The 8,219-nt window shown below is 43.6% G+C and overlaps 1 protein-coding gene across 1 annotated transcript in view; it reads right to left on the reverse strand.

Moving 5' to 3' along the window:
* LOC135107046 (autism susceptibility gene 2 protein homolog) overlaps positions 1-8,219 on the reverse strand; it is a 194,311-nt gene that overhangs the window by 7,385 nt on the left and 178,707 nt on the right. Inside the window, exons 6-8 of the mRNA XM_064016636.1 lie at positions 5,734-5,776; positions 2,336-2,450; positions 535-1,692 (exon numbers count right to left, since the gene is read on the reverse strand). The gene's annotated coding sequence lies outside the window, so the exon portion shown is untranslated. The remainder of the gene's footprint in view (positions 1-534; positions 1,693-2,335; positions 2,451-5,733; positions 5,777-8,219) is intronic.

Consider the following 8,219-nt stretch of genomic DNA (forward strand, 5'->3'; position numbering starts at 1 on the left):
TCTGTATAAGATACAGAACCAGCACCATAATAAATGCAATTGATATTTTATCTACAGTGATTATTATAACAATGAATCATAGGATAGTTCCATATAAAATTAAACATTCTTTGCAAGTTTAAAATTCTGTGCTAGAATTTTGATCAGTAGTATATTGCAAAACTAGCTCTTTCCCCACTAATGTCTAAACAAACCATTAGAAATCTACTCCCAGCACATAGAAGATTTCAACAGTAAGCTCAAGCTTTGTTCATATGCTAGTCACACCTGTTTTCAGTAATTGCTCTACAGTACTAAAGAATATAAGCTGATTTTTCATATAATATGTACATACTTTACATACAGTTGTGCAATTAGTGTTACTGTACCTAGATTTGCTATAATGAATTACTCTTACAATTGATTTTTTGTACATTAATTTATAGCCAGTTGTACAGTTTACAGTATTTCAAAATTTAATTAAAACAGGTAAATGTGTCACTTACATCATTATTTGAAGTATGCAAGCTGAAATTAAAGAGGTCTCATACTCACCTATACGGTGAAATGTGATGATCCTGAGTCCTAGGAGAGTGTCTGGATGAAGACGAAGTTGTTGAATGTACGTGAGGAGCGGAGACCTTGGTTGTAGAAGGCGGAGTAGAGCGTGTGTAGCCAGGCTCTACTTTGACTGTGGCTGTAGCTGGCACTGAGTGGGTGGGGTGATGGATGTTCTTGTTGACTGGACTTGGCCGTATGGATTCACCTGGTTCAATCTTAACTCCAAATGGCAGGGTAGGTGCTGCTGGCCCTGAGCCAGCCCCTGAGACTGGAGCTGTGGGAATGGGTGGTGCAGCAGCTGCCCCAGCTGGGGTGCTGGAGGAGACGGGAGGCTTGACTGCAGCAGCACTTGGTGTAGTACCAAGAGGAGATGGATGAGGAGATCGAACGTGATTACGTGGGGATGTAACTGGACTTGGCTTTATGTTATTATAATGGTTGTGCTGCGGTGGTGTGGGAGACACCAAGGCTCTCACACTGTACTTGTTTACCGGTGTGCCCACCCCCTGACCACCCCCACCCCCACCTGCCACTGGCCCATTGCTCACTCGATTGCTGTTTCCCACATGGTTGTGAGTGATGCTGCTTACAGTGGTGGTGCTTGTTGTTACTGCAGTAGTAGTAGTAGTGGTGGTAGTGGTAGTGGTGGTAGTACTGGTTGTGGTTGTAGATGAAGCCACAGGCTGAGGGAGGTATTGTGATGATGGTGAGTGGGGTATATGAGGTGGTGGCCTGGGTGCCTGAGGGGGTGTGGGTGTGGGTATGGGAGTATGAGGTGTGTGGACAGGTGGTGTGTGATGTGCTGGTGAATGAAGAGGTGGTGTATGGAGCACTGGGGTATGAAGTGATGATGTGTGATGTGTTGGAGTGTGAAGTGTCGGTGTGTGAGGTGTGTGCGTTGTAGAAGTTGGTGTGGATGATGAGGTGATAGGTGGTGTATGAGGTATATGGTGTGGGTGAGAATGTGGTGAAGTGAGAGATGGGGAGTGTTGTGTTGGGGTTTGTGGAATGTGTGGTTGATGAGTAGGCAGATAGGCTGGCTTGTTATGGTCCCCAGCAGTTGCTGCAGGAGGAGGCTGGGTGGAGGCTACAGCACCGGTGTTCAGAGGAGGAAAGTTTGCAGGGTAGTGGCCAACTTCAACTGGACCATTGCTGTGTGAAGATATACACAATAAAGTAAAGTAAGTACAATAATTTTACATGTATCACTCAATAATTAATTTCTAAAGTTTCAATAAGTGAAGAAATTTGCTGACATGCTTATTTGAAAATGTATGAACTGTGGTATGCAGAACACTAGAGACTATGAATGAATGTCAAACGAGATAGTCATTACAAAATTATAGCTTTTCCATAAATCTAAATCCCAGCACATTTCTAGTATCTAAACCCTTGTAGACTGGCATAACAATGGCCTAGGTCCAGTCTCCTGACACCCTTCTCTATTTCCATGGTAGATCACACACTGTGCATCTATTCCATCACAGTTTCTTCTCCATACTCTAACATCTCGGTTATAATCCTATCTGTAACTAATGTCTTTCAGTTATTTACATTTCCAAGTAGTTCTTGTAATTTATTACCTTCTGAGTTTCTCTTGTTTGTGCATCCTCTCAAAGATCACCTCCTTTTCCATACACCTTTTTACACACCTTAAAATTTTGAAAATATTCAATAAATTTTCCTTTTACAGCCTCCTTTTATGTTGATATTTTTTTTATAAGTAAATTATGATTCTTTCCTTAAACAAGGTACTAATTAAAAATATGACCACCATGTCAATAGTGTGTCTCACCTGTAAGTTGGATGGTGTGGTCGTTCTGGCCTGACTGCAAGGGGCTTGGGTGGATCTGTGACGTTTGGCCGCACTGATGCTGTGCTTTCCCCAAGACGACCCTCAACAGATGATCCTGGAAGATAGGTAGTTTCACAGATTTGTCCATATTTATGCTGAAGAAAAATAACTGACTGCTCATTACAGGAGATTAACATGGATTCTGTCACACTTCCATACAAACACAAAATTCAAAATAAACTGCAGAACACAGTCACACACACACACATTATATAATATCAAGTATTGCATATGTTTGTCATCCCAGGGAACCATTTTAGAGTACAGGAGCTGCCCATCACAAAACCCTGAGGGATAAGGAAGCACCGGCTTGTGAATATCCTGCAGCCAAACTCATGTAGATACATACAGTACAAGATGTTGGAAGCAACCTCACACCAGCTGCCATGTGTGACAGCTGATGTAAGCAGTGTGGAGCAGATTGTCATGAAATCATCATGAAGCAGCCACACAATTATGGGCTGCTACCCCTATGCTTTGTGGTAAACAAGATTATTAAGATACAACTATCAGCTAATGCACAAACAAACAAAATACATGAGATTTACAAGCACCTCCCACGCTTCATCTTGCATGTATGCCATCTTTATTCAGTTTTCAACATACATGTGAACAGGTTTATTACACCTTAAGTAGCCTTCTGCTACAGCATTGTGGTTCTCCTGTGTTTACATAGTCAGGTGTCTATGATGATTCTATAATAGTAATTGTACAATTGCAAGATTACAAGCGTCGATGAAACAAAGTCTATTCCCATTTGTTTTTATTTTGCAAATTTTCTGTATCAATTTATGACTATAGTTGTATTCCTCATATTGCTTGAAATGGTGCACATATACACAGGTACAACAAACTTTAGAGTTCTACTGATGTCTCTGAGCTGAGCTGAGCTGAGCAGAGCAGAGAATAAAGTTCAAAGGTTCGCTGAAAGGTGTTTTGAGATGGTTTTGATTTGCTCTCCAAGTAAATCAGTAAGTCACAAATTGCCAAATCAGTCAGTCAACTTCCCTAGAAAGCGAATTACTAGCAAGTTGATGCACATGATACTATTACTACTCAGCCACGCCACCTGCTGTGTTTTGTAATCCTCACCTATGTCCTCTGCATTTCACTTTGCCATAAACAAAAGTGGTCTTGCATTACTGCCAAACAAAATCATAAATTCCTGCCAGCAATATCAATTACTAGACATGATAGTGGGATTATCATAATCTATTCACTTGATGGTATAGAACATACAAACTGGACATCACACTCTCTGAAGTACTGTGTGTAATAAGTGCACATTTCTACCCCCTGGCCATGCAATGATGAATGACAGTGATAGCATTCCCCTACACCTCAAGATACACATAGTTACAGTTCCCTTTCTCCTCTTCAGCTCACGAAATGGAGAGGCAATGAAAGGTTGAAGGCAAGTGTTAATGCGATCACTGCTGAAGTTGTGATGATGGTGTGATGACAGGAGAAAATGCTTAAGAGAAATCATAGCAGATCAATGTCCATGTGATTTCTTTACCTGCAGAAATTATTTCTCACTTCTGCAGCAGTTGTGGGCAGGCACAGGCACAGTCAGTTAACATGCATGCTCGCAAATGTTGAAAGGATATTATATTGCAATGTGTGAATATGCGAATGTAATTAAAGCAATCATGAATAAAAAAAAAAAATGTGCTTAATGTGTGTGTGTGTATGGAGAGAGAGAGAGAGAGAGAGAGAGAGAGAGAGAGAGAGAGAGAGAGAGAGAGAGAGAGAGAGAGAGAGAGAGAGAGAGAGAGAGAGAGAGAGAGAGAGAGAGAGAGAGAGAGAGAGAGAGAGAGAGAGAGAGAGATAGGAAGCATTGCAGAACGAAAAGGTAAGAGGTGCAAATGGATACCTTTCCACTGCTGTCTTCCTCTCATTGGAGTTTCCAGCAATAACCGTCAGGAAATACAAAAGGGAACAGACACACACCTTTGTCATACATCACGTAAAGGGAGGGCTTCCATTATATATGTAACTTGTTGCTCGTGCATTGACTGATCGATGAACACATAGTAAATTTACTACGGTAGCTTTTACTTCTTCACCATTAGTCAGAGCGATAATCACTATACAAAGAGACAGCAGGTGTGTTGTGTTTCAGATCTGGCACCTGTACTACATATGCCTTGCTGCCTAAATATGTATATCCTCGGAACATACGATTATATATATATATATATATATATATATATATATATATATATATATATATATATATATATATATATATATATATATATATATATATATATATATATATGTGTGTGTGTGTGTGTGTGTGTGTGTGTGTGTGTGTGTGTGTGTGTTTCTACTGGATCAGAAACTGTAGAAAGTTCCTCTCTTTGTCCACATTCCATGGTGCATGAGAGAGAGAGAGAGAGAGAGAGAGAGAGAGAGAGAGAGAGAGAGAGAGAGAGAGAGAGAGAGAGAGAGAGAGAGAGAGAGAGAGAGAGAGAGAGAGAGAGAGAGAGAGTGTGCGTTTGTGTACGCGCGCGCGCATCCCAGAGCAGCACATGTCAGAGTTCACCATTAACAATGCACAGCTGCACAAGGCGGGATGTGTCACCGTCCATGTAGCTCTGCATCTTGCACGGCGCCGCCACCCACCGCCTCAACCCGTCCGCCAAGCAGCCCGCAACACTGCAGTCCCCCGCAACTCTCACCTATCAGTAAATCGTTATTTACGCTGCACCACCACGCCGCATCCAGCATCTCTGATAAGACTATTTTAAAACATAGTCGTCACGCTATAGCGAGCAGACATTCTCACTTTTCGAAAATTTGAAAATCATAAAGAAATACTTTAATGTTACGGAACGGGATTTGTTCTGCTTCTTAGGCTTGTGTGCTGGTGACGTTATCTTGACCGGGAAATATATAAAAGAAATTCCTTACCTAGTATCACGAAAATGATAACTGGAAAAATATACAGAAATGCTTCAGGGATTCCCTATCTTTGATGAACGGAACTTGACTCTTGCACTCGGCTGTCTCTGCTTCACGCTGACACTACAGGTTGCCAGACCCATGATGGAGACGTCGCTTCCTCCAGCGTTGGGAAAGCAGTTTCAAGAAACTTGGTACTCAACGCATCCCATGACATGCATACACGTGGGCACACACGCGCACCCTCTGCCTCTCACCAACACACACTTCAACACGAAGCAAAGCACAAAAAAAAAAAAAAAAAAAAAAAAAAAATATATATATATATATATATATATATATATATATATATATATATATATATATATATATATATATATATATATATATATATATATATATATATATATATGGTGCAGAAAACTCACCTTTACTTGATGCCCTGAAGAGGTCGGACTCCGCATCAGAGACCTGCGGGGAAGAAGAAAATAAACATTAATATCTAATATTGAAGTAACGCATGACGTCCCTTACACAATACAGGCGTGACACTTACACCTGTCAGTGGCGGCTCCTGCAAGGCGCAAACAACACTAGGATGGGCGGGGTTCGCGGCGCACCGCTGAACTCCCAAAGGTCTATAAATTGTTACGGCGCCGCTGAGCCGTGTCAAGCACACGCTGAGGCAGCAACTCAGCACGCGTAGGATCTTAGCAACTTTTATACAAAAAAAAAAAAAAAAAAAAAAAAAAAAAAAAAAAAAATCCTCCTCAATCCCCTAATACACACGAGAGAGAGAGAGAGAGAGAGAGAGAGAGAGAGAGAGAGAGAGAGAGAGAGAGAGAGAGAGAGAGAGAGAGAGAATGGAGAAAGGGAAATTTATATATTTTCGTGATTTCTTCCTGCAAGAGCACTCTTCGTTGGCCTTTGCTTCAACCTGTGGCTCTGTCCTTCCCTACATAGCACTCCTACTAGACTCAAGCTGCCTCTTTCCCTTCCCCTGCCCCGTGCCCTTCCCTGCGTCCCTCAGTCCCCAGCCCCCACAACATGGCAGTCGTCGGGTGTGGGCCGTAAAGGAGTCGTGTAAAACTTTTATGCCGGCCATTACTCCACGACAACTGCCCCACGCGCTCGCTACGCAGCATAAAACGTATAAACCGCCACATAAACCCGGGAATAAAAAAGCATAAAACGCTGCATAAAACCGCACAAGAGCGTCTTATCAGAGACACTCCGAAGCGACGAGCTCGCTCACCCTGGCCTGCTTGCCTGCCTCCTGCCTGCCCGACAACACTTGGCGTTCCTCGAGGCACACTCATCATAAAACAGCTGGTGGAAAATCATGTTACGATCCTGACTACTTCCTCGCCTGTGCTGCCACTCGCTTCAAGACGCGCGAGCCTTTATTTAGGAGGTGCCGGAAGGAAAAGTGGGAGTAGGTGGTGGCACTGTGGTGGTGAGAGGGGGGAGGTGGGGAAAGAGAGAGAGAGAGATGGCCCCCCTACCCTATTCCCCACATCCTGACCCCAAGCTGCCGTAGTGGCGTGCAGGGAAATGCTTTTAGTGGTCGTAAAGTCAACGTGGCAGGAACCCGCCGAGATCTTTACATACATATTGAGAGTTATGACATCACAAACCCGAGAATGATGCACAAACCACGCTGGAATATACTGCGGCTCCCTCAGCGCGGATAGGAACGTTGGGGATGAGGGAGACAAGACAAGGAGGAGGAGGAGGAGGAGGAGGAGGAGGAGGAGGAGGAGATGATGGAGATATTAGCATGTAAGGAACCATTCAACTATGTAATGAGAGTCAAGAGTTGCCATGTTGTGTGGTGATGTGTGCTTATCAGTGTGTGTGTGTGTGTGTGTGTGTGTGTGTGTGTGTGTGTGTGTGTGTGTGTGTGTGTGTGTGTCGGCCCCGCCCACACCTGCCTTCATGACCATCGTAAACACCCGCTTTACGGTCCGCCCGGATATCCTCCTCCTCTTCCTCTTCTCCCTCCACTATCTTCCTTCTACTACTACTAACTGCTACTATCACCCCTCTTCCCTTCATCACATCACCACTACTTTCTCCCTTGCTCTCTCCACCACCACCACCACCACCACCACCACCACTACCTGGTTCTCCACATCATCATCTCCAACACCAAGTGGCTGGTATTAATAACTTTTACACCGTATCAAGATTCCACAGCGGGGGTCTGCTGCTGCTATCTTGCGCGCCGCTGCCAGAGACGGGGGCCCACGCCACGCATGAAAGGCTAGGGGAAAGAGGGGAGGGGCGCAGGGGCTTTGGCGGAGGGAGGGCCAGACTGATCCACCTCACCTCCTTCCTCCCTAGCGGGTTACTGACTGGGTTTCGTTAGCAGTGGCAAGCTGGGTTAAGTTGTACTACTCCGGCTGTCAAAGTTTTGCTAGCTCGTGTAGCCCTGAGGAGGGAGTGTTGTTTCAGCTGTCTTGGTGTTTTCGTTGCGTCCAACTTGAAGCTTTTACTTGTTCTGTTTGCTTTGCTATGTGAAGGAGACAAGCATAAAAAAATATGTATACTAAGAAAAGCTCGGTAATTTGCAGCTCTCCAGAAGAAAAAAATAAAATAAATAAAAGGAGCCGTTTTATTTGTGTTCTTCATAAGACATTCACTATTTTTTTGGATGGATGGCGAGACACGAGAACACTCACTGAAAACAGACGGACGATTTTTTCTTTTTTTTTTCTTTCTTTCTTTATTTTTTTGTAGGCGCAACAACGAGGGAGGAGGAGGAGGAGGAGAAAGGAGGAGGATATGTTGTTACCAATCCGTAAACAAACGTCCAGTGTAAACCCAAACATTACTGGAGGTTCTACGTTAGGCTAGGTTGTCATGTTAAGCAATCCCTCCGCCTCAACGAGATACAATACAATACAGGAGA

Source organism: Scylla paramamosain, chromosome 14 (assembly GCF_035594125.1).
Source record: "Scylla paramamosain isolate STU-SP2022 chromosome 14, ASM3559412v1, whole genome shotgun sequence".
NCBI classification, from domain to species: Eukaryota; Metazoa; Arthropoda; class Malacostraca; order Decapoda; family Portunidae; genus Scylla; species Scylla paramamosain.